The sequence below is a fragment of the Lutzomyia longipalpis genome, chromosome 2, assembly GCF_024334085.1.
Source record: "Lutzomyia longipalpis isolate SR_M1_2022 chromosome 2, ASM2433408v1".
Taxonomy (NCBI): domain Eukaryota; kingdom Metazoa; phylum Arthropoda; class Insecta; order Diptera; family Psychodidae; genus Lutzomyia; species Lutzomyia longipalpis.
This window is the reverse complement of record NC_074708.1, coordinates 19888568-19914137: the sequence shown is the minus strand read 5'-3', so window position 1 is coordinate 19914137 and position 25570 is coordinate 19888568. Positions and strand designations below refer to the sequence as shown.

Sequence of the window (25570 nt, the reverse complement as noted above, 5' to 3'; positions counted from 1 at the left end):
AAAAGACACAACTGTCAAATTGAAGTCGTGATATGGATGAAAAATCTCTAAGAAAATAGTTGTAGATGTGGTAGTTAAATAGTTTTCTTGATTACATACTTGCTATAATCGAACATTATAAAAATACTCATCGTAGCAATTATCATGTTAGTCGAGTCTTGGCATGCGACAGACTCACATTTATTGATTTGTCTAATTTTTAATTAAACTCTCATATTTGAATTATTTAATATGTGACCGAAAATATAAAGTACTAATAAGATGAATACTTCAATATTTTGTTGAAGATAGTCTTCCCCAAGTTATTTTGGCTAGGGTATGATACACTAAAGAGAAGAAAAAAATACATTTTTCTTGCCGTGTGTGTGCGGATGTTTTTTTTCTTCTCGCCCTGTCTACAGAGAGAACTAAAGGAAAAAGTTCTAAAAAATATGATCTCCCGACTAAAAATCCCCTCCATCCCGACTGAAGAGCTCAAAGAGAGTGTGTGTTGGTGCTGTGTGAGAAACATACTTACGTAGCTCGAATGGAATATTTTTGAAGCCAACAAGCGATTGTATGGTACAAAACTCCGTGTCTTTTGTACATTTTATTTCACAAACGAATGAACGTATAGTGGAGAAACGAGCCAACATTCTGACGAAAAGTACATATGTATTTATACGTCTTATGTATATTATATTCACATAGCGGTCATGGAAAGTCCAGCAAGTTTTATTTTTTTTCCAATGAGACTGCCAACTAAAGACCTTTGGGTGTATGCATACATCTCTAGGGTAGATCGTCATTTACCTCTTACTATGGACTACATCTATATTGTCGCTGATCAGATTTCCAATATGAAGCAACCACTCTGGCAACCCTAAGCCATTCCATAATACTATGTACAGTACATATAGTGTACGAAGAATTCAATATGCAGTTGTATATTATATACTAGCTATTTACTACATAGAGGTCGGTATATGCTAAAAAAGTTATATAGCCTGGGTAGAGCATGTGCGAAAAAGATGCATTGATAGGTGTTGAGACTTGCTAGAGTAAGAGATATTGCAGGCGCCAATTTCTATTTGTTACAGTCTGATGCCGAGAGTGGGGGATATTGCTTTCAAAGCTTCATAGCATTCCTTCTCTCTCTGCTCTGTATAGAGCTTTGGGTCATATAGTGAAACCCAAACTCTTTAGTGTAGGGTAAAAGTAGAAGAGATGTTTCATAAAGCTTTCATACCAACCTTCACAATCTCTGTCTCACTCGCACTGATTGAAAGCTCAATGGCCCGGTTGCTAGGACTGCGGAGGTTTCCCCATAAGCTCTTCTATGTGCCATTCTAACCAGTGTATCCACATAACGTTACTATGGTGACAGAGTACATTTGTGGGCGTATCCAATACTTGGATTGTACATAGATGGTATTATCTATATATTGTATCCATTAGAATTTCATACAATTATATTGCTGGAATGGTGAATTTTCTATTAAAGCATCATTGTCTTCAGAATGATTTGGATCGGCCTAGCGATATGTTTTATTAGTTATTTCACATTAGTGAAATACAAACTATTTTTATTCATTATAAATTTAAAGCTCTTTCTTAATACAACGACTGATACCATATAATTACAATATGATCTCTGTTAGGAGTTAGAAGATTTGAAGTTATACTAGCTTTTCAAAAAAAAAAAAAAAAGAAAAGAAGACAAATTGCATGTTGATCCGGATGAGATCTTCCTCTGTCTGGACATTATTGAGAACTGAGAGGCATGTCGAAATTTCCGTATAAATAAGGTGTCACTTGAATTTTCCTTCAGTCATCCATATTCTCTCTTTCATTTTATATACCACCACCATAAACGTACATATGGTCTAACCACATCTCTTTCTTGCTAAATACACTGTATTTCGTTATCGAAACTTGAAACTTATGTAAGTTAGTGGTGTGTGCCTTGATGGAGCAAATACCTAGCATTACATTATGTTTGAAATCTACATGGTATGTGGTGGATATGGTATTTTGGCTGTATATGCTAAGAGATGCGATACAGCATCGTGAAGGGTATAGTGGTGGGATATATTTGCAATATTTTTTTTCAGAATGGCACAACATATGATGACGATGCTGTTAGGTGATAAAAGTATATAGAAGGGTGCTACGGGATACAGAAATGTATATTATAGCCACGGCATATGTGAGAGAATGTAAGCCTTATGGGTTGCACACAGAAAATACGCATTCCCCAAAATTGGAGGAGAATTTCTGGTGACGCTGGAGAGATGATGGACTATATACAACACATGAGAATGATTATATATTTTGCAAAAAGAGAGTTTATGGCACGCTAAAAAGCACATCAAAGACAGATACTATACAGTTGGTCTTGGACAGAGAGAGAGGGTAGACAAGGAAGCACAGGCAGACTGCGATATGCTTATAACTTGAAAGCAGCACGTGATTTCCTTGTTCCAGCTACTGCCACCAATGTCCATCTCGTGGCCAAACATTCTCGTGCGCTCATTCGTGGCGGAACCATCATATCGTCTGTGTCTCGACGAGATACTCGCAGATGAATATTCTGTCTGTCTATTCATTGTGCACTGACTATTATAAGGGCACCCAAAAATCCACAATATTTCTCGACGAACGTCGGTCACTAAGTAACCATAATGAAATCATAGTATGATGCTATTCTTTATCTGTAAATACATACATACTATCTCTTCTTATTAGTTTTTTTTTACAAAAAATAGATCACCAAATAACATTCTTTTCCGATATTCCAAAAAAATAAACTTATAACGAAGAGCGATGCAAAGATATTTGTTAACTAGTAATATTGTCACATTGCTAATTACAAACCGAAGCAACCTTTTATCCAAGCAACTATGTATATATCAAGAAGTTATACATTTTTTGTTGTATTTTTATATGTAAACGAGGTAAATTGTCGCTTCGCTCCAGTTTACCTTATCCCGTTTCGCAGGGATTTATTGCGAATTACGCAAATATTGTTAAAAGAAAATAATTATGATAGAACATAAATTTAATGGAACATTTATTAAAAATGTGAATGGAAATAATATCGCAAGAATATTAAATACGAGGTAAATTGTCGCTTCGCTCCAATTTTCCTCGCCCCGCTTCGCGGGGGGTTTTGCGCTTCGCGCAAATTTTAGAGAGAAAAAATTGTGATGGTTTATAAGTAGATTGGGGCCGCTCATCAAACACAAAAGAAAAATTTGCAAAGAGAAGAAATCATTTTCATACAACATTTCGGGCGCCAAATTCAAAAATTCGCAAAAATTGCATGAGAGTTATATGGGGGCTACCTGAAGGGGGGCTTTGGGGGGAAAATTAATACGGCCACTCGAAACCGCCTGTTATAAGGAGCCTCTGTACCAAATTTCATCGCGATCGGACAAACGGTGTAGATTTGTATAGCCGAACACGACGGAAGATTACCAACAAACAGACCTTTCTTTATTATATAGATGAATCCTAATTATGGAAGACCTTTATTTATTATATAGTTAATTTTTAAAGAAAATGACACGCCCAAAATTACATGATCCTGTTGAACTTTTACCGAAATCGGTTTAAAGTTAAACGGTCTTTTTTCAGATAAGTGAAAGAAACTGTAAGAATATCAGACTAATCATCAAATAGTTTATTGCAATTGTTAATAAAAATGTGTTTTTATGTTAATAATTATTCAAAAATAACTTAAATAACAACGAAAAGTTACAACAGATTTTCAAATCATTAATTGTACATATTTACATAAATGCATTTCGCTATTATATATACCTAATGTGTTTACATAGTATTTAGCAATATTACAAACATTTACAGCGATCATTTATTTTATCACTTACTTATATATCTTTCACATCACCCTCACACGGAAAAAACTGTAGTATGTGCAACAATACCTCCGGACGCACCTGACTTGGTAACAATTGCGGAAAAAGTCGATCACCCCTACATTTCGTACAGACGAATACAATCATTCTGTCTGAAGATGAACGTGTGTTTGTCTTTGAACCAAAAGAACTTTTGAGGATTGTAATAAAGTGTCTTAAATTATACAAGACAATTCATTATCTAAATAAAATGAAAATAATAATCTGTTAGTTGAAAAGTTTTAATGAAAACTTTCTACGTCATATACCTTAAAAATCATGGCCATTTCCTTTACGCAAATATAGACAAAAGATATTGATTTTATTTAGGATCTTCATCTATATTTATATTCGTGCATTCCCGATTATATTAATGCAATAATTAGTGTATTTTATCGTATGTATATTTTAAATCTCCTACTATATGATGACATGGTGATGTCCAAAGGATAATTGCAGTACCAAAGTACTTTACATCTTTTGGTTTGATTATATTACCAAATGAATCTTTTAAAAATAGTCAAATTTCCACTATATAATATTTTCATTGCGAGAGATTCGATGGATGCTGACTTTTCTTCACTTGTGTTGTATAATTGTATTAGTTTAGTATACGATCTCAATGGAGTGGAATTACATGATCGTTGAAGATGTATTGAACCGATATATGCATTCTTGAGTCTGGTTTTTTTTTCACCACATCCCATGTGAGCATGCTCGAGGGAACAAAAATAATATGTCCTTCTTGGTCGCAATGCTATTTGCGTCTGAAAGACCGAGTCTGGGGCGACTATGTTGGACTGGATAATATTGGGAGGGAGACAAAGAAGGAGCTTGCGAGTGACTCACGCCGACTAAAGCTTGGAAATATTGAACTGAAACGAACAGTTTAATACTGACATACCTACTGCATAGTAACGACCATGTAATTCATTTCCCCTTCACACAAATTCTTATGTGCACCTAGACGATATGTGTACATTCTCGCAGTGTATTAAGTCAATATGTACATACATATACATAAATGATATTCGTAAAAGAGACCAGTCGTCTTTAGTACAAAACAGTATAAGTCGTGCTGCGTATTCCTCGAGGGTGCACAGTGATGAATATTGTTCTATGTATATGCATCTATATACATACATGTATATAATACGATATATATAGGTGTTTATATAGATATTTCGAAATAGAAACTTTCACAACAATCGATGCCCAAATGGAATTGTTAGGTGTTCGACGTCTACAACTCAGCGCCGTCGTTTGCTATGAGAACGGAGACCCTATACGCCTGGAGAAATCCTCCACTTTTTTTTTCCTTTTTATCCTTGCCATTCGCCCCTCTCTTTTGCTTTACGGTAGGAGAGCTTCTTTAAGCATGGGATACATCAAGAAAAATCAAATGGAGGGAGAATTTGCGAGAACGACGGGAACAAGAATAAAAAGTAATATGTGACATTTTTTGCCTTTATCTCCTCTCCCTTTTCATCCCCTTTTTGCTAAAGGAAGACTGAGGAGAAACCAAAGGCCGAGAGCTGAGGGTGGAAATATTCTATACACCCCGTTAAACAATTGAGAACGGTTGTCGCGGGGAAGTTGGCGCTGAAAAAGAAAGTTTGTCCCTTTGCTGAGGACGGCAAGAGTATGTCTGAAAATAGAGTTGTTTAAGGTGGGAAATGCTGGGTGTACTGAAAGATCCGATCCGGCGCGTTGTCGTCAATACACTGAATAGCTTGGAAAACTCCATTATAATAGAGGGAGAGTGCGTGTGTGTGTGTAACTGTATAGAGAGAGAATATTTTCGGTTTCCTCTGATGAAAAAAAAAAGAATAATATGTAGTTAGTCGCTGTTACTCTGATCCGGGTATGTCCATCCACGCGAGAATAAGGAACGCGTGAGTGAGTGTATGCCATTTGGCGGCGGCGGCGCTCGATGAGATGCAAAGAACTGCTTTATAGTATGCGGGTGCTGGAACAACGACACCAAATTATGCTTGTGCCAAGATTTGCACCTTGGTGATGCTGGATGAGTAGTTTGGGAAACGATGACCTTACATTTCTCTCTCTTGTTTTAATTTTTGTTGAGGTTCGTGAAAGAATATTATCAGATATCAGAATTATTTATTTTTTAACTATGAAATTCTATTTTTTTTTTATCTAAGATCTTTATAATTCATGGATTTACGGTTAAATTAATATTTTATTAAATTCGATTTAAATTAATTTTGACGATTGTGTACTAGGAATGAATGGTTAGAAAGTTATGAAAGTTTTTCGAAAAATAACGAATTTGTATGAGGACTGAGGACCAACTCTCTAACCTCGGGTCTTTTATTTCGAGACAAGTATATTTTTATTAAAAGGAGATGTTAAAAGAATTAAAGAAAAGACACACTAATATCAATATTATTTTTTACCCTTTAAGGTCCGCGATCAATCTAGCGAGCTGATTGAACTAAAAATAATTTTTATGAGTTCCTTTGAGCTCAAATAAGACATTTTTGGCAAAAAATCCCAATTCAAAAATTTTCAGTTTTTCGTCCTTCCTGATGCTGTGAGTCCTTGGGGATGCCCTTCCGTGTTCATAAAATGATCAGGAATTATAAAGACATAATCTTGTACTAATTTGGACTTAATATTCATAAAATAACTATACAAAATGAAACATTTTCAAAATCGAGCCTTTGGGTCAGCGCATGACCCAAAGGACCGTTAAGGGTTAAATACATGGCTTAGTAAGACTAAGCGAAAAAAAACCTTACGTAATATGAATTATAAAAGTTTAAAGAGGATATAAGGTATATTATACATACACAGTCATTTTACCAAAAATTTCAAGCCCTAAAATTAGTCGATTTTTTTAGTTATTGATACATTAATATTAGAATAAATTCTTCTGAAATGCCTTTGCCCTGGCCTTAGCCGACAGATGAAATTCAATTTTGTATTTTTTATTAAAATGTGAAAAACCTAGGTATAGCATAATTTTAAAATTACTTAAATATGTTCTTTTTTATAACATTAGTACATACCTATACTAGTGAGACGATTTCTACTTTATGCTAATATTGTTAAATCTTTTCACCCCCCCCTCCTTTTCTATAAAATGGCACACTCATAAGAATCTTTTTTTTTATCTTCTATTCTTTCAATGAAAAGAGCAGCACAGTTTCTTTGTACCACTTTAAATTCAAAGTTGTCCAATCAGGCTCAAACTTTGTATGAGAATTTTACTAGAAGTTTAAAATTTTAACTCACTAAATGATAGAACTGGGATATTTTGAGGAATATGTTTATACAAACAATTAATTTTACTTCAGTCAATCTCTTACTCCCTTGCACTACTCAAAAACATTATATTAAAAAAACCTTTAGTTCTCAAATTTATAAGAGCATATTTTTTGATTGTTTTTTAAAAATAAATAAAAATGAAAAAATGTGTGCACATAATAATGCTTCAAATTAAATTTGATTAGGTATGTATAGTTTATTGATAGCTCCGAATACAACTTAACATTACTAGGTACCTTTCTAATGTAAACGATAACACTTTTTTAGGGATGATCAAATGATTTTAGAAATTCCACAGGAACAAGATATGAGAATTAAAAATTAAAAGTTATTTCCAAAAATGAAGATACTAAATTCTAATCAATATTTAGTCATACAAGATTTTTTTTTCATATCGGCTCGAAATTGTTTTAAAAATTCCTCGAGTTTCCAAAATAATTTTATAATCCATTAGGTATTAAAAACCTAACGAGAATTACTCGATATATGCAGTTCATACAGTTTTTCTTTTGAAGGAACTTGTAATATGTACTTAATTAAAATGATAATGATACCTATACATAATATTTTGCTACCTTTGACAACAAAAATCTTTAAAGATAAAATTTCCATCTATCGATATTTGCTTTTTCGTCCAACCATTTCTATTATTACCATGTGGATGATACAGTAGAACAAAAAAATAGTGCAATATGACTTTTATTTTTTTTTTCCTTCTGAAAAGTTGGTGCTGGTTCTACACATACATACATATTTCTACCACTACATTCAAAAAGGTATAGAGAATACCACGTCATGAATGACGCATTGACAGTGGAATGAGAATAGTCCACCCCCGCCTTGATTAAAATTTAAAACATTAACTTGACGATGGCAGAGTGGAGGAGAGAGAATGTGCGAGAGTCACTGTTCCCAGGATGGTGAACAGAATGGAATGAAAGAGGGAATGTGGAATACTGAACCCATACACCCGTGCACAATAGAATGAAAATCGGGTACGGTGGGTGGTGATGATGAGCAAGGGATGATGACGAGGCGGAGAGGGTGACGACATAGAGGGTGAGTCGGAGTTGTTCATGGCTGTAGCCAGGAAGGGTGGCTGAGTTGATGGAATATTCTGTGCGGATGAGAGGGAAAGACACCATCAGTTAGTTGGGGTGGTTGGGTAAATGTGGTTTGCAATCAACTCTCACGTACTGTAGATTATATATACATACTTTTGTATATACATTATGTATATATTTTTATATATAACACTGTATAGATATTCCCTCTGCAAGGATGAGTGGGAACAAAATGAGGCTACTCTGTGGATGAAAGAGATAGATTCTGTGCCACACCAACCATCATTGGTTAAACAGAGACAGAATACAACTTTTTCACTTTGGGGGGATGATATAGAAAATTCTACCAATGGCAAAAGAGTATTTCCAAGTCGCCCCCTTGTAACAGGACAGAAAAAAAGCTCAAAAGCGGGGGTGGCGCCCCCGACACGAAGCTCTCGTTTTATTAACGATTTCGAGCTTTTTCTACGAATTTCCTATCTATCGTTAGCACAAAAAATCATTCTCGCTATAGAGAATGTAGATCGTGCAAACTTCTGTGCTTTCTACTATTCTGTTCTTGTATCTGAGCATTGCATGGATGAATGCTACTTTTTGTGTGCACTACCTCACACCCCATAATGCTTTCCTGGCTTTTTCCGCCGTGAACTTCCCTCCTCGACGGCGTCGACACTGTCGACGGAGTTGTTAATGAAATTCTGTGGTAGCTTTCTGCGAAGAGGGTGGTAACTCATGAGTAGAAGGGTATATGTTACGAAAGAGATGAATGCATATATATAAAAAATATATGTATGTATATAGTTTCCTGACCTAAAGTTGCACTGCACTGCAATGCACTGTTCAATATTTTGTCTATGGTATTAGGCTATTAATTTTATATTTCTCAGTCAGAGTTTTATGATAGCGCACCTTTTTTCGATTTGTAACAAAAGTATTGACCTTGATGTTTTTTTTTTCATTTGCAATTCACTTTTCAGCATATCTATACCTACAGATCGTTAGTTTTTTTGGAAGCAGCGAAGATTTATCGACAGCTTGTTGAATGTTTAGGTTTTGAATGGGTCCGCCAAAAGAAAATTTGTACATCATAAGCTTGTCGCACAATGCGATTGTTTCAGAGGCACTTGATACTGTTTTCTGACAATCGGTATGATGCTCATCTCTCGCTTAACTGTTTGAGTTATGAAGAATCAATGTTCTGGAGAAAGCTTTCAGCTGATAACTTTTTAAATATCAATGAGTAGTTCCTGAACATACATTACTTTTTAATATACACAGAGCCAATCATAAAATAAGATATAATACATAAATTCATGTAAAAAAATTGAAATTTATTAAGAATATATTATTCTAATGATATTGATTGATCCATTAACCTCGACGAGTTTAAAAATAGTAGAGAAGACTATAGTTAACTCAAATAATATGGCTTATTTCGCAAATTTTACTTTCACTTAAAGAAAATATACTACTAAACATGTTAAGTTACTCTACTTGTCCATTCCAGTCTTTTATTTACAAGAAAAGATTTAAACATATCACTTATTTTCTAGCTCTAAGTAAACAGTTATTTTTAAAAATATTTTTTCATATCTTTACGGACAAAATTACAGGTGAAAATTAAATTTGCTCACATTGGTTGCTCGGGTTGCCTAGTGTACACTACTATTTTAATCTCAGAATTTATAAAGGACATGAAAGCAAATCCAATAACACACTAAACATTACTTCGAAGTCCAGTTCATATTTTGTGACTAAAGGTACATGGTGTAAAAACAATTCTTAGAAAAAAGTGGAAATTCGCGTCTTAAACTTAAATCTATTTGCTAAAACTACTATCTTACCTTTTTCTTGATACATTTAAAAAAAATCTGTCTTGTCTGTGTAAGGCAAATAAACTCCTCCGAAACGGCAGGGCTGATTGTAATGAAATGCTTTTTTGGAGGTAGAGGGGATCAATACGAGTTGCAAGTGCTATAAGGGACTTCGCCTTCTCACTCTATCATAACGCTCCCACATAAAAATAATTTTTTTCTCATTTCTTACGTGTTTATGGATCAAAAAACGCGTTTTATTCAAATGGCAATTTGCTGACACGTACTTGGGGGCACGGGTTGTATGGTATACGTATATTCGCTTAAATTAGACTACATATTTATTTAAATTTAAAAAAAGCGGAAATTATGTGTTTATTAAATAAAATAAAGCTATAACCATTATATTCCAGAAATGCTATAGGTAATTGTGTATTGTCAAACTATAATTGTACCGGGATATAATTTTTCTTAAGTTTTAAACAAATTAACGCTTTAGTAAGACATATTCCGTTTTGATTTTGATTTTTTAGTTATCAAAATATTAATACCGTATCTATATTTTTATCATAGAATATATAAATAATAATTCATCATAAAAAAGTAAACTAAATAATGCTTATAATTTGCTGGTAATATTGTTATCATGCATCTGGTGCATTTGGTTGATTTTGGAAAAGTCGAAAATTTTGCGATTACGGGTAGCAGATTCTTAGTGGGAAGTTTTGGCGCCAGTTTCCGGATGTCGCGCTTCTGTTAGAGCATAAATAAAAGACACGTCGTGCACATTGGAGCATACATATAGCATATATAAGTTCATTCAACAGGCGGTTGTTCTTAAGTAGGCAACTAATTGTGTTTTCTATATCTTCTTGCCATTGAGGGTGGGAGTTATAGTCGTTTATATGTTGTTTACACAATATTGGGTTTAGTTTTATTAAAGCGTGAGACTTTTTTTCTGTCATTTTTAACGCTTGGTGGTGTGCTCAGTTCACTGGTTAGCAAAGCACAATTATATAGGTGGTGAAGGGGTAAAAGCGTCAATGGTCCATGGTGTGTGGGTCAAGAACTCTGGGGAGAAGATGACCCCATAGGCATTCATTTGGCTAAGTTGTGTGAGAGAGATGGAGATTATTTCTTATATTTTAGCTAGGAGATGGTAAATATTTTATTCAAAACCGTGATACTGTGTAAATAATAAATCATTACGGTGTGGTGTTGCTTTTGGGCTACCCTGGAGCCAAACTCTACATAATGGTGTGGGAATACAGAAATCATTATCATGGCCCATCATCATCATCATCGTCATTCTACCAACCTACTGATTCTCGTCGCCTCATCCACCCCCATTCGGGTGAGCTTTCACATACCCAACTGAATATTCCACCCTCAATCCCACTGGTAAATTGTTGTTCTGGATACATAATGTATCCCCAACAACTCCCTAGACCCAGCATATATTCAAATACTTCATTCACATATTTCCATGGGTGGGGATGATTATGTATATATAATATTATATGTATGTACGTACATTTGTATACAGCTAGTACCTATATATGGGAAAACTTTCGTGCGCACACCCCATCTCAACCTTAGGTTCCTCTTTTTGTGTCGTCGTTTCCAGTGAGCTTTTCGAGTCTTCTATCCCCACACTACACCCCTCCCCACTCTTCGACCCAAAAAATTTTCCAATCTCACAAACCCCGTCTCACTTTGGTTGGTGCTGTTTAACCATTTACCAAATGAGGGGGTGTTTATGTACAAAGTATGATACGAACACTGTGCTAGCAACACGCTATGTTATGCGTCTCTATGGCAACCCTGACACGGCTGTACATCGCAGTAGGTTGTGGGTGGGTGGTTACTCTGTTCTAACCATGGTATGGGGTTGGCAGCTCAACTATGGATCTTATGTGTATATATACATATATACAGAGTTATATTGGGGTACATAGTGGAAACATTGCCATATAACGCCCGTGCTTCTACCTACAGTTTCATACAGTATAGAACATGGCAACAGAGAGTATTTCATGAGTTGTCTTTTGTGTATTTCGCTTGGGTGTATGGACGACGACGATGACGACGGCATGGAGATGGTGAGAGAGAGAAAAGAAGTGGGATTGGGCACCCAACCAGAGGTGGCCTCATTTTACGTTTGCCAACTTTTCTTCTCTCACAATTCCTCGCCACAAGAGATATATATACATACATTTTATATGATTTTTCTGTGAACTGAGATATTCACAGTATGTTTTAGAATATACAAAATGCGATGAAAGTACACTTTTGGCGCTCTAAATGCGTTGCAAAATTTTCCTGCATTGGTGGCGACACTGTCGAGACCGTCAATTCAAATTTTTTACTTGAAAACAGAGACATCCCACACTATAATAAATATATATCATATCATAGGTATATGTGATATAGGGTTAATTGAACATAGAGTAAGATTATACTTACAAAAAGAGAGAAATATCGAGTTTACTTCAAATGCCAAATATCTTATCGACTGACGTCGGCATTTCTGGGATTTGTATCCCCGCACAGCAAACGTAAAAAAAACCTTTACGTGATTTATCATATATTGATAAGTTCTAACATATAAATTGAATGTGGAACATTTTTTTCGATGGTAAGGGTGGGAAAAATGTAGACATAAAAAATGCCAAATGTTCTTGGAGAACGTGCTAGTTGGGTGACGCTGACGGGGATGTTGATTTCTCAGTGGCGCCGACATAGTGCTTCTATCGCTTCTATTGAGCGGTGCTTTTTCAGTACCTTACTCTTATGAAAAACCTCACAGCTTTAGTAACTGCAATGTCAAGCATTTATAAGGTACAGTTCCAAACTTTATGGAAGTTTAATATGATTTGGAATTATGTCTAAAATAAATTAAAATATTCAATGTATTTTTTTTTAGCTGTGATTCTTTCTTCAAAGAAGCACAGCTTCTGTGTACACTCAAAAATGCAAAGTCGTCAGATCGGGCTCAAACTTGGGATAAGCACGAATTAGGGTCCCCACATTCCAAAAAACGGTGGCGCCAAAAATCTTTCCGGCCGGCCGGCCGGCCGGAGTATAACGCTAAATTGCGCGAAAACGGTAATAGATAGAGACTTGCGGTCAACGGCAAAGTTAATATATCGGGTGGAAGAAATCCGATTATGAGGTCAAATTTTACCCCCCACCCCCCCGGCCGCCATTTTGAAGCACCCCTAAATTTTATTTTGGCTATATCTCAGCCCCTATTATAGCTAGAGGTCTGAAATTTTGATATGTTGTAGGAGCCATCAAGACCTTTCCAACAATACCTCATTTTTGAAAATCGGCCAAGCCGTTTAGCCAATATGGCCGCCACAATTTTTCATCGAAAATTGGCTATAACTCGAGAACGGCTTGACCGATTTTGATCAACTCGGGCTCAAATGAAAGATATTAACGAGCCCTACAACTGCTCGGAACATCGCAAGTTCAAAAAATGACCGCAAGTGGCGCTAAAATCGAAAACAAAATTTTCGATGAGTTTTCGATGAATATCTCGAGCACGGCTTTATAGAATTGCTTCATTTTTTGATATATTATAGTTGACTATAATATCTTTCATCATGCCAAAAATGAAGAAAATCTATGTAGCCGTTCCGGAGATATCGCGTTTTAAAGTTAACATGTCATATCTTGAGTTGCATAAGTCCAACGCCCCGCGAAGCGGGGCGTTTTATATATACATATATAAAAGTAAAGTAAAATATATATAAATGCATAGATATATACATTATATATACACACATATAAAAATGCAAAGATAAATATATAAACTGCAAAGATAAAAATTAAATATAACATGGATGGAACAGTATAAAGCGAAAGAACGGTAAGTAAAACTTACGGGCTGTGATTCTTTCTTTGTCAGTGAAATGTGAAGATGGCTGAAAATTGAGGATGGGCAAATTTTGAGGAAAGACTTACTCGTGAGCCGAATCACAGCCAACGCCCACCACGATTAAGGCTTTCTTCAAAATTTCTGCGCGTTGGCTGTGATTCGGCTCGCGAGTAAGTCTCTCCTCAAAATTTGCCCATCCTCAATTTTCAGCCATCTTCACATTTCACTGACAAAGAAAGAATCACAGCCCGTAAGTTTTACTTACCGTTCTTTCGCTTTATACTGTTCCATCCATGTTATATTTAATTTTTATCTTTGCAGTTTATTTTAATAATTTTAAACTAGAAAATGCGGTCCACATGTTTTATGGAGATATTAATACACTTCTATCAATAAAAGGTCTCTCATTTGTTATATCTAGATATCCGCTCAATACTTCTCTGCTAGCGAGATATTAACAGTAACACAGAAGGTTTGAGCAACAATATATTTTTTTTAATCTAGAAAAAAAAGTTTTGGAGAGAAAATCATAACATCTCCCAAAAAATCTTAAGCTCTATGGCTTTGTATTCTTATCATATTAGAATGAACCAAAAAATTGTATTTCTACAACCTGGCGAGATCTTTTTTTTTTTGAATAAGTTTTTTGTGAACAAAAACTTCTTTTTTCAATTTTTTTTCCTGTTATGCAGAAAGGTAGGTTAGTAACAAAGGTATCATAAGAATCAACGATACGATATTAATTCTAAGTTTACATCACATTTCCGTTTTCTTCCACATTGCCAAGTACATACTGTATTGCGTCCAAGTAATGAAAAATCGAGGTTGAAAGAAAAATGTATTAGAAGTCGACTAAGCAGTCAGCTACATGGGAGCTAGGTTTTGTTTAATCCATGAAATGGCATAGAACAACTTGGTAGGGGTCTACTAAGTATTGTCTAAAAATGAAATCATGAAGCTTATCTTATTCATCCTGGGAGATTTTAACTCTAGTATACAGTTTTTTTTTAAATTTAAATGTATTTTTGAACATATTTCCGTACTAAAATAAAATCCGATCCGAATGAAAGATCTATTACTCTAAAGCTATTTTGGAAGAATAATTTAAAATAGGATACTTATTTAGAACCAAGACTGATCTAACAAAGTGACTATGACCATCTTACGTGTTAGAATTAGTGGATAAGCATTTAAAAGTCGAATGTCTGATGTACATTCCTCTTGTACCTCTTGTGGTGCCCCCCTATTCAGGGCAATACAAATCTAAGATTTTGATACCTCTTCTCGAGGAGGCATCAAGCATGGAACTATCCTCCAAAACTGAACGGCATTGCCCAATCCATGAACATCCGGACATTGAGCGCAGCCGAATGGTAGAGGCATGAAACGAGTGGTCGATCGAATGGCATTTTATACAAAAGTGAGTTCTCAATACATTTTGAGTTTGTTGTGAGTGAAGGGAGGACAACTCATAAGGCATACTGAGAGCGATACAACAATGTGCTGAGCACAAAAATTTGATTAGGTGACTTCTCAGATTTTATTTCCTTTTGCTATGCAATGAGAATAAATTCTTACCCTCTAAAATCTAAGATTGGTAAAATAAAAGAAAATCTTTTACTCCAAAATGATATTTTCATTGAGACAGACTACATTTAGTATGTAGATAATTTTAATATAGCGTAATGTGTGTGGCGATGTTTTTAGAGACGTCAGAATTGTATTAGTTTCTTTATAAATATATTTTCCTCTATGTATGTATGTTCGTTGGTTCGTTCCCTTGCTTTTCGCTTGCTTGCGTCTGTTCTCTCTAAACGACTTGAATCGGCTGCTTTGTAATACGAGGAATTTGATCAGCGAACCCGATTCACCAGTGCCAGTATGTACCCGATGTGCCATCGTGTTGTGTCGTACACACTCAACAGCCATTCGGAATCGATGTTCGTGTATGATGAAATTCCAGCTTTCTACTGAGTGCGGGGAACAAAATACTTACGTATATTTTATTTTATGCGCAGAACAACGAATAGCTAGAGTTATGTAGAATAAAAGAATAAAGTCGGCGCATGTTTTTTTATTCACCTATTTTCTTTTGGTTTTAATTTTGTTTCTGAGTTTTGTTGTATTTTTACTCTTTACTTTTCTGAAGTTTCAAATGCAGCAACTTATGTCAAATTGGTTCTATCATGATATCACAGAGGGCAATAATATAATGATGGTCATTGAAGACAATTCGCACGTTGCGTGCAAGGAGCCGTGTACACGGTGGGTGATTTTCACTGCATTCACACTTTCGCTTATAGTGTTAAATCTTCAGTATAAAATATAACTTAAACGTAAACATTAAGGATGTTTCAGATATTTTTCAAAAAACTTTTTCTGACATTCATATCTTAAAAATAAAAAGGACCACCCTTCTAGTTTAGGTACATTTATAATTCATTATTATTGTCTCCTCTATATAATAAAATCTATTTAACCCGTGCCCCCAATCACATGTGAGCAAATTGCATACGAAGTTGTAATATGGAAAAATAATTTAGAAGGGGGTGAATAGATCGCGAAAATAGAACCTGTTATCCAGAACTTTGAAATTCGCTTGAAATCTTGAAATTTCAGTGCAAAATTCAAAGATTTCAAGGGTTTCTTGGTCGTTGAATTATTTATTAGGCAAAATATAATTTCAGAAAAATAGTTAATTTGTATGGGACCCATATTAGAGTGGGGTAGGGGATGTAAAATGTAACTATAGAAAAAATCTCAATGCATGCTTAAAATGAAAACAATACATTATCCTACTCTTCAGTAGATAAGAAGTGGGTAAAAATGATTATTATATGGGGTGATATAAAACGCTTACAATCCGTATACTTTCATACCGAATTTCATGACGATCGGCCCAGCAATTTCGGAGGAGTTCATTTGCCTCAAACAAACAAACATTTCTCCTATTAAGAAGATGCGCATTTCTTGGTCTTTGGTAATCGCTGTATCTGAATTTTAATGCCACGAAAAAAAGTCTCAATTTTACTTAGGCTCAATTCTCTGTATGAAGCACAAATAGCCCCAATGAAGCGGAACGAGGTAATTTGGAGCGAAGCGACAATTTATTTTGTGTACTTAAATTAAAAGAAAAAAACATCGTAAGCACCTACATAATATTTTATCAATATTCGGTCTATTGTAATATAATCATACAATTCGGATTTGACGGTGATATGCAATAGTTATGGATTGCAAATCTCATTTTTGGTCCATTATTGTAAACCTCTCTCACCTCTGCTATATCATCTCTTTCGCTCACATAATTCTGTCGAGTGTATTCGAAGCGATGACTTCAACCGGACGAAATCGTCGCTATACACTCACTCGTATCTATCTATACTCGCAGACTAATGTATTGATATAAATTCTATATTTTCTATACCGTATTTGTGCTTATTATATACAAGCACATAACCTATGTTCAGTCAGAGTTTATCCCAGAATTGTATTTGGGAATTTTGCCTTTTATTTAATTTGTAAATTATAAATAATATTAATCTGGCAAATAGTATCTATTCCAACTTTTAATATATACATATTTGTGTCGAAAACTCAGTGCTCAGTCAGTATAACTTATTTTTCTCTGGAAACTATGTCAATTAAGGGCTTTTTAGGCATCTCATTAATAAAACTATCAATTATATTTTTTTTTCTTGTTTCTTATATCGTGAGAAAGTTCCAATATTGAGTTAAAATAAAAATAAGAATGACATTAAGCATCGCTTTTACAAAATTAAACGTTACAACGCTCTTACAATTAAAATAAAATGCACGTATTTAAAAAAAAGTTTTATTTTAAATATGTAATTATTAACTTGTAGAAACTATTTATTAATTGGTGTTCCACTTCGTGGCCAACACCAATTTAATATAAAATTATTAAAGTTCTAAAACCTATAATAATATCTAAACTTGCACAAAAAAATATATATACAATATTTTTTATTGAATTTTAGTTCTTGTCTGAGTACAACCCTGGTAAAATTTAAGTATTTTCTGATACTGCACTATATATGTACACATATATAATTTCTAAGGATTGTGGGATTGTTTATTATATCACAGTAGGTATAGGTAATGCTTCCAAACCAATATGTATTTTATTTGTGATAAGACTATTATAATTTTGAGATCACTAGTAATGGAAAGATGGACATTTCATACTAATTTAGGATAATATTTAATGGACAACTTGCATTGCTGGTATTTTATATATAACATAAATTATTTTGGCTCATCCTTCCACTGTCTCCTTCCCAGAGAAGGAGATTAGTTGGTCTTACAGGTTAAAAAAAAAAAGTCTCTTGGTCAAAATGGTCATGATTGACCAAAGACCTACAGGGTAAAAAATAACATAAATTATTAGATACCTAATAAGGCATTATGTAAAAAAAATGAAGTGATACTATAAACTCTCGTAATAGTGTTTTCTTGCAAAAATACGAAGTATGGTAAGGGGTGGTTTATTAATTTGATGAAAATTGAAACAAGTTTAGCTAAGAACTAAAAAGCATCAATTCTAGAGCTATCGATGCTCATTGCATCTTCTTTAGTGGATGTGCAATAATATTTTCTTGAAAACTTAAAAAAAAACTGAAAATATAAAGATTCTTGCAAAACAAAACATGACAAGAAAACATTCATTGTCAGTGGAAGATGATGTAATTGAAGGAATGTAAATAATAGGATAGCTTTAAAACATAAGTTTTCTTTGATATCTATACGGAAAGTTTTTTCATACGATTTAAATAAAATTGGATCTTAATTCGTGGAGTAACAATAAACAAATAAGGACAAACATCCATTTTTTTTAACTTTACGTTTTTTTTTTTGGAAATATAGGGACCAAGTTTGAGCCCGAAAAAAAACACATCTAAATTTTTTGAAAAAAATATAATGCAAATCTTGAATTGTTATAGTAGTCTTTTTTTATTTTTACCTTTTTGCATTTTCTACACTTACAAATTAAAAAAAATATGACCGGTTTTTTTAGGAAAGCAATCCTATCATTATTATCCTACTGATTTTATGTATTTTTCGCTACTTCTGAGCTTATATAAAGATCATATTCCTATTAATGGTAATATGCATGAGGTTTCTTCTCAACAGGTGTCTATTGCAATAGTTAGGCAGCTCCTTTGCCGATTTTATTTGTTTTTTTTTCAATACATACACATTACACATACTAAATCCGTGATGTGGTTTTGTGTGAACATCCGCCAAAGTCGCCAACAGCATTTTAACGTAACTTGTCGGTGAGCTCTCTCAAATCAATGAGATAGAAGCATACGATTCAGTGAGGGTATACCATCAATATTGAATGAAATCGATTGTCTCCGAGAGTGCTGAGAAAGAGAGAGAGAGATTTTTATACGTGTATTGTAAAAAGATCTCAGATGAATACCGGAACCATGAATATTGAGACTTTTTTTCACTACAATCAGAAATATTTTTACTTTAAAAGCGAATGAAACGCTCTTACCCTAATCAGTTGAGAATGTACACTAAGACCTAAAGGCTCGTATGCCATTTATTTTCTGGTTAAATGTGGCTGTCGCTTCACCCTTTATACACTCGCCTTACATTTTACCCAATTGAGGTTCATATGTACATCTTAGCTGCGTGCATAAATGAGCAGATGTCTTACAGTGGGTCTTCTTACTTCCTGCCTACCATAAAGTATTGTTATCCAAAGCTCGAATTGATTTTGGAAAGAGACAGAAGACGCAAACCAAATTTTAGGATGATTTCAAAGGATACGCCTATGGTTTAAGGTTTTTTTTTCTATTTTGCTATCGCTTCCAAGTACTAAGAAGGGATCTTTTTTGTTAGAAAATTATTATGATTTCTTAACTTTGAATTTAATTATTTTACTTATTAAAAAAAAAAATATTACAAAAATTCGTATCGCTAAGAAGGACATCAAAGTAGAACTGTTTATTATTATTATTATTATTATTTTTAATGATTTTTATAATAAATTTCTTCTGCTTTTTAATTTTACTGTACGTACATACTTGGTTTTCTTACGGATCGATAAAGTCATTTGTATAAAATAACTTTTTCATATCATATTTTATACATATACCAACTTGAGCTCTTGGACCATTGGTCATGGAATCGTTTTCCGAAGACCTATGGGCGCTAAGGGGGGAAATAAAAAAACCAACTTGAGCTTCAATGAGTTTTTTAATATTCCGGAAGTTCCAGGGCTTAGTAATTTTTTTTTTGAAAAGGTACGTTTAGAAAATAATTTAAATTCGTTCGTTCTCAAAAGTCGATTTTTAAATTAAAAGGAAATATGAACGTATACTGAAAAAGCTCATTTAGTTGAAATGCGAACGAGAAAAATGTAGAAAGTGCACGAGAAGAGTTCTGTTAGAGTAAAGCTCTTAGTATTCTTGTATGTTCATTTCGTTCATCTTCCATACACCATTCTCATCGGCTCCGTTGCTATATAGAATATGCTATAGAAATATTTTCACCGAGTTCCCCAGGCTCATTTACCCCTTGCTCTTGCAAAGAACACTGAACAATTTGGTAAGGGTTGGTATACCCTTCATCCAACTTTCTGCAGCAGTGAGATTTCTCTCCATATATTCAATGTATTATATATAGAAGTAGGTAGAGGAACCCGACAACTACGCTGTACCACTTCAGAACTCCCCACACCGTACCGTTGATTTCGCAGTGGGAGTAGATGAGATGGTATATGTATGGGGTGGATGGTTTTAGAGAATGATGAAAATTTCTAGGGGTGACCGGAGCTAATCAGACAGGAATTTCGAAAAAGTTCAATAAGATAGAGCAAAGTCATTTAAGACAGTTTGGGAAAAGGCGACCTATTGAAAAAATATTTTTTCTCTCTAAATTCTGTAAACTTAAATTCATACAAAATCTTAATGAACCCTCGTCTCTCCTATACGGGTTGGATACGAGCAACGGTATGGGTATTGTAAGAATGATATGGAAGAATAGGTGGTGTAATATGTATAAATATATATATATATATATATATATGTGTACGTACATATATAATATACATTAAAATAAAATTTTTCTATAGACAAAAACTATATGAAACACAATAATGTTTTGTTATCAACACCTATCCTCGATGTCTCTAGAAATTAGAGAATTTTTAGGGATTCAAATTTGAAATTTCGTATTTCTTTGAATAATCAAAGAAATTTTCCTACACTTCAAGCTGTTGGCAATATGACTCAATGATAGATTATCAGGGCTCATAGATGCCTATAATAATAGATAAAGGTATGACAAATACACATATGTGTGGTGTAACGTGCGATTGTTGAATGGGTATTTTATATGTACTAGGAATCAGCTGATAGTTTTAGTTTTGTTTGATAATTAATATATTTAGTTTGCAATTTGATTTTTGTCTGCTTTTCCCTTATTTCGAAATATCCTAAAACAGCTATAAGCTCCCAAGAACTCAGCTCCCCATAGTTGTGGTCCGAAATTTTTTGGGACTTCGAATAGGAAAAACGAGTATGACTTTCTTTTAATATTAGTTTGCACTACTTACTAACTTGTGCCACCTTCCCATCCATTACCTTTTAGCTGTGATAAAGCAAAACCATGTGAGCCTCCATATATGCAAAGTCGTCAGATCGGGCTGAGACTTGGGATGAGCACAAATTAGCATAAGTAATTTTCAAAAAAATGAAATATGCTTCAAAATTTGGTTGTGTCATCCAACATGCATTCAGTATTTACTCATTGATCTTGTTGTTATTTCTCCATAAAAGTGCCTACAAGTTAAAGTATACCGAAAAGCAACGAAAGACTCATTCTATCACCTTTAGTTATTTTTAAACATTATAGTTAAAATGTCCACAAAATATTCCCTTAAACACTTATTGACCCACACACAACTGCGGCCCACATGCAAAGTTGCAATGAGATTTTGAGAAAAAGAGGAATAGGTATGTAGCAATGTGGTGCTGGTTGAATTTTCCCCATGTAAGCCTTATGGTGTTGCTGTGAAAAAGGAGGGTTCGAGGGTTTTCAGGGATTTTTTTGGGTTTCTATCCCCGATCCATTCCAACAACTGCCATAACCTTCCTACACTGGGACTGTTCATCTACCTAAATAAAAAGCAAGTTTTCCCTCTATGTACAGGCCCAAATTGGGAGCAGCATAGGGACTTTTCTTATACCTACTCACCCTCATTTAAGTATTTTTCGATAGAATATTCATTTTATTTAGGGACCTGATATAGGGTGCGCTAAAGAGGGTGAATGGGAAAAAGTGGTATGTGAATAAGGTTTTGAAGATGGTGAAACAGTGAAGAGTCGCATGGGAAATAAAACTCCAGTTTGCCTCTGGTGATAGAAATGTATGGGTGGTGTGTGAGGGGTACAACAAGCTGAGAGACGAAGGTATACGATGGGAGACAGAAAAAAAGGCAAGGGAAGGCAGAAAAAGATATGATTTTCATGGAAAAAGGACCAAAAAGGTTTCTCGGTCGGTCTATCCGTTATCCTTCGGCTTCCTTTCATACCTATTATGACCTGGACAGTGGATGAAGGGCAACCTACAGGATCACTTTATCCCTCACCACCCACGGCAAACCCTTACATGATTCACATAGTGATTTACTATATAGTTTCTCTGTAAACGCTATTGTACATGATTCCCTGTGCAATATATATTATATTTTATAATTTGTAGATTATTTTTTTGCTCACTGATAGTATGCCATCATTTTTATTGAATATGATTTTGGCAGCAATCTCTTTGCTATAGTTTTGGCGTTAAGAATAAGATAGATTTAGTCTGTAATGAGTGTAAACATAAACCGTTAGAATGGAACGAAGCTTGGACTAATCGCAGTATAAAGTGGCCAGCAACAACGGTTCAGAATGTTCTCATAGTGGAGTTCTTCTTCATGAAAAATATTCTTATTCCTGAGGCCTTCTTCTTTAACTTCTCCATGGGTGCTCTCAACTCAATTCTACCATCCGCTGTCGTAAGAGTTACTACAGGGTTACACAAAAAACAACATACAATTTAAAAAATATATATGAGTTCCGCTCTAGCTTAGGGGTTATATAGTCACTTATAAATTTAGAAAATTATAAAAAAAATCTATATTTAAGTATTTTTTTCATTTCATTTCATTAAAAAAAAACATAACAGAAATGGAACTAAACATAATTTAGCCCTTAAATTCCCTGCTTCTAAATAGTGTTATACATCCTATATTGATAAATATCGCGTAAATTAATAAATATTTTTTATGAAAGCTTAATATAGGATACAAAAAGCTACTTAAAAAAAAACAGTTTAGAGTAACCCTGTGCAAATAGCTGAGAGATCTCAACTCGCCATTGCCTTCAATGTTTTGTATCTCGCTATAGCTAACCATGGTATATGCTGTAAGTAATTTTGTGAATATTGTGACTGTGCCGATGGTAGAGAGAAACTCTTAGTTCAGAGCGTTGTCGCTTCTTTATTTCAGAAGGCACTTTGTGTTGGTTGGTTATAAAATGTTTGCTATAGCCATGGTCTCTTCAACTCAGAGAGTTTTATGTTGAAAATGCTAAAGCTGGCACACCGGCGTGTGGTGCTTGTGAGGAGAGTCGGCAGATCCGATGGTTGGGATGTGTGTGGAAAACAGAAAGACGAATATTTTGTGGTGTGTTCACTTTTTTGAGAATTGTATAGCTCTTTGGTTGCGCAGAGTGGTGGCTGGGAATGGAATGAAATTTGAAGAAGAGAAGACGATGAAATAGCTGATGGGTTGGAAGAGAGCAGAAAAAGTTCAGCGCACGGTGTTGCGTGTGCATTCATGAGAAAATATTAATATGATTATTACCATTATTATTGTTGTGTGTATTACAATGATGAGGATTTTGGTAAAAAAAAAGAAAACTAAAGTGCGAGAGAAGGCCCTTTTCTCCTCTCGCGAGAGTATGTCAGGAGATATTTGGCGGATTATGAGAGGTACAATGGAAAGAGAATGCTGAAAATTCAAATGAAAAGCATTACACGCTTCAAGTTCACTTCCTTTCACGTGGGTAGGTATGTTATTTCTCTTTTTTTTTTTGATAACTCCAGAGGAGAATTTAGAAATCACTTTGCTGTGGTTTACCCACGTGGAGAGAATATTGCAAGGAAAAAGAAGATAGATATTAATGTAGCATATGTATGCGAAAAGTATTGACCATAGAAAATTTTAAAAAAAAATAACTATTTACTAAAATATTTTAAACTGTTTTTACTGTATTACACCTCAATTAAGTAATCCTTAATTTTTTTTAATCCCGAAAAATAATTTTTAAGTTTGTAAAATATTTCGAAAATTAATATCGATAGAATATATTATGGGAAAATATTTCGCCGTTATTCGGGATATAGAATAATGTTGGAAAAGATGAAAATTAATAGTGGAATGCTAGATATGTCTCTAAAAATAAGGCGCGAAATCGGTCCGCCATAGGTTTGTATTCTCTTTTTAGAGAGTTTTGCGCCAATGATGTTGAGAATGCGAAGTCATCAACTTTATAAATAAATCCCAATACCGCCACTTCGTTCGAAATCACACTCTTGACTTCATGCGGATGTGGGAGGGCATTGAGGGATTTTTTTTTATCCTGCAGAATCTCTTGTTATTCCTTTTCTGTGATGTGGCATCACTCGTTCATGAGTATAACTCAAAATTACTTAAAATAATAATCAAGGAATTTTCAAAGACGACGATGACGACATATCGAGAGTGTTGAACAGAAATTCTCTCCGTCTTTTCTTTTGCTGTTGTCCCCTCATGCCACACGGGGGCCCTATAGATACAGAAGAGCTCTGCTGGATGGGAAGAGCATCAGCGAAAAAAAAAACAGAAATGAAGAGAAAAAGGCAAAGATAATCCAGATACATTACGAAGTGAAAGAGGTGGAGGGACGTAAAGAGGGAATGGGAAAACAGCGAGAGAAACTGACTGAGAGAGGTGAACAGAAATCGTGAAATGAACACGAAACTCCATGGCAATTGAGAAGCTCTCAAGAAAATACTGTCGAGTTGATGGGGGGACTTGGTAGCCAGCCTCCATTCTAATCCACACAAGCATTTTTGTATTTTCGAACTCAACAAAATGCGAGTGAGTGGCGAACATTGAGGTTATGAAACCGTTTCGCTGAAAAGTCATGCGGTAGAGTCACTAGCGGGGTAACAAAAAATAAGAAATACAATTTTCTGTACACTCCGCGCATTGGGCTCTTTCGCCTCTAATACCATTTTGCCACTTTCATACAATTTTCAGTTAAGCCGTTACATTTTCAACGTGAAAATGCGTGAAACTCACTACACAATGCAAAAAATAAAAAATAAAAACTTGACACAAAGGAAAGGCAGGAAGAAGAAAATGTCTGAAGATTCTTCGCTTTACCAAAAATCATTTATGGATGAAGAAATCAAAAACTAATTATTATGGATTTTCTTTAAAGATGGATTTTCGGTCTCACGCTCGGCTAATTAATTTTTATTTCTGGCCAACGTTTCGGACTATTTAAGTCCTTCCTCAGGGCCATCCATTCATCGCCTACGGTC

The 25570-nt window shown here is 34.6% G+C and overlaps 1 protein-coding gene and 2 long non-coding RNA genes across 3 annotated transcripts in view; 2 read left to right on the top strand and 1 right to left on the bottom strand.

Moving 5' to 3' along the window:
* The window catches only part of LOC129789351 (uncharacterized), a 33859-nt gene that overhangs the window by 1402 nt on the left and 6887 nt on the right, over positions 1 to 25570 (top strand). The gene's annotated exons all lie outside the window — the stretch shown is intronic.
* Positions 17109 to 19717, bottom strand: LOC129789509 (uncharacterized). The gene is made up of 2 exons (XR_008750463.1): positions 19404 to 19717; positions 17109 to 19344 (listed from the first exon to the last, which is right to left on the bottom strand). It is a non-coding gene; the product is annotated as an uncharacterized LOC129789509 (long non-coding RNA).
* On the top strand, positions 21408 to 25365 carry LOC129789512 (uncharacterized). The gene is made up of 2 exons (XR_008750466.1): positions 21408 to 21511; positions 21584 to 25365. It is a non-coding gene; the product is annotated as an uncharacterized LOC129789512 (long non-coding RNA).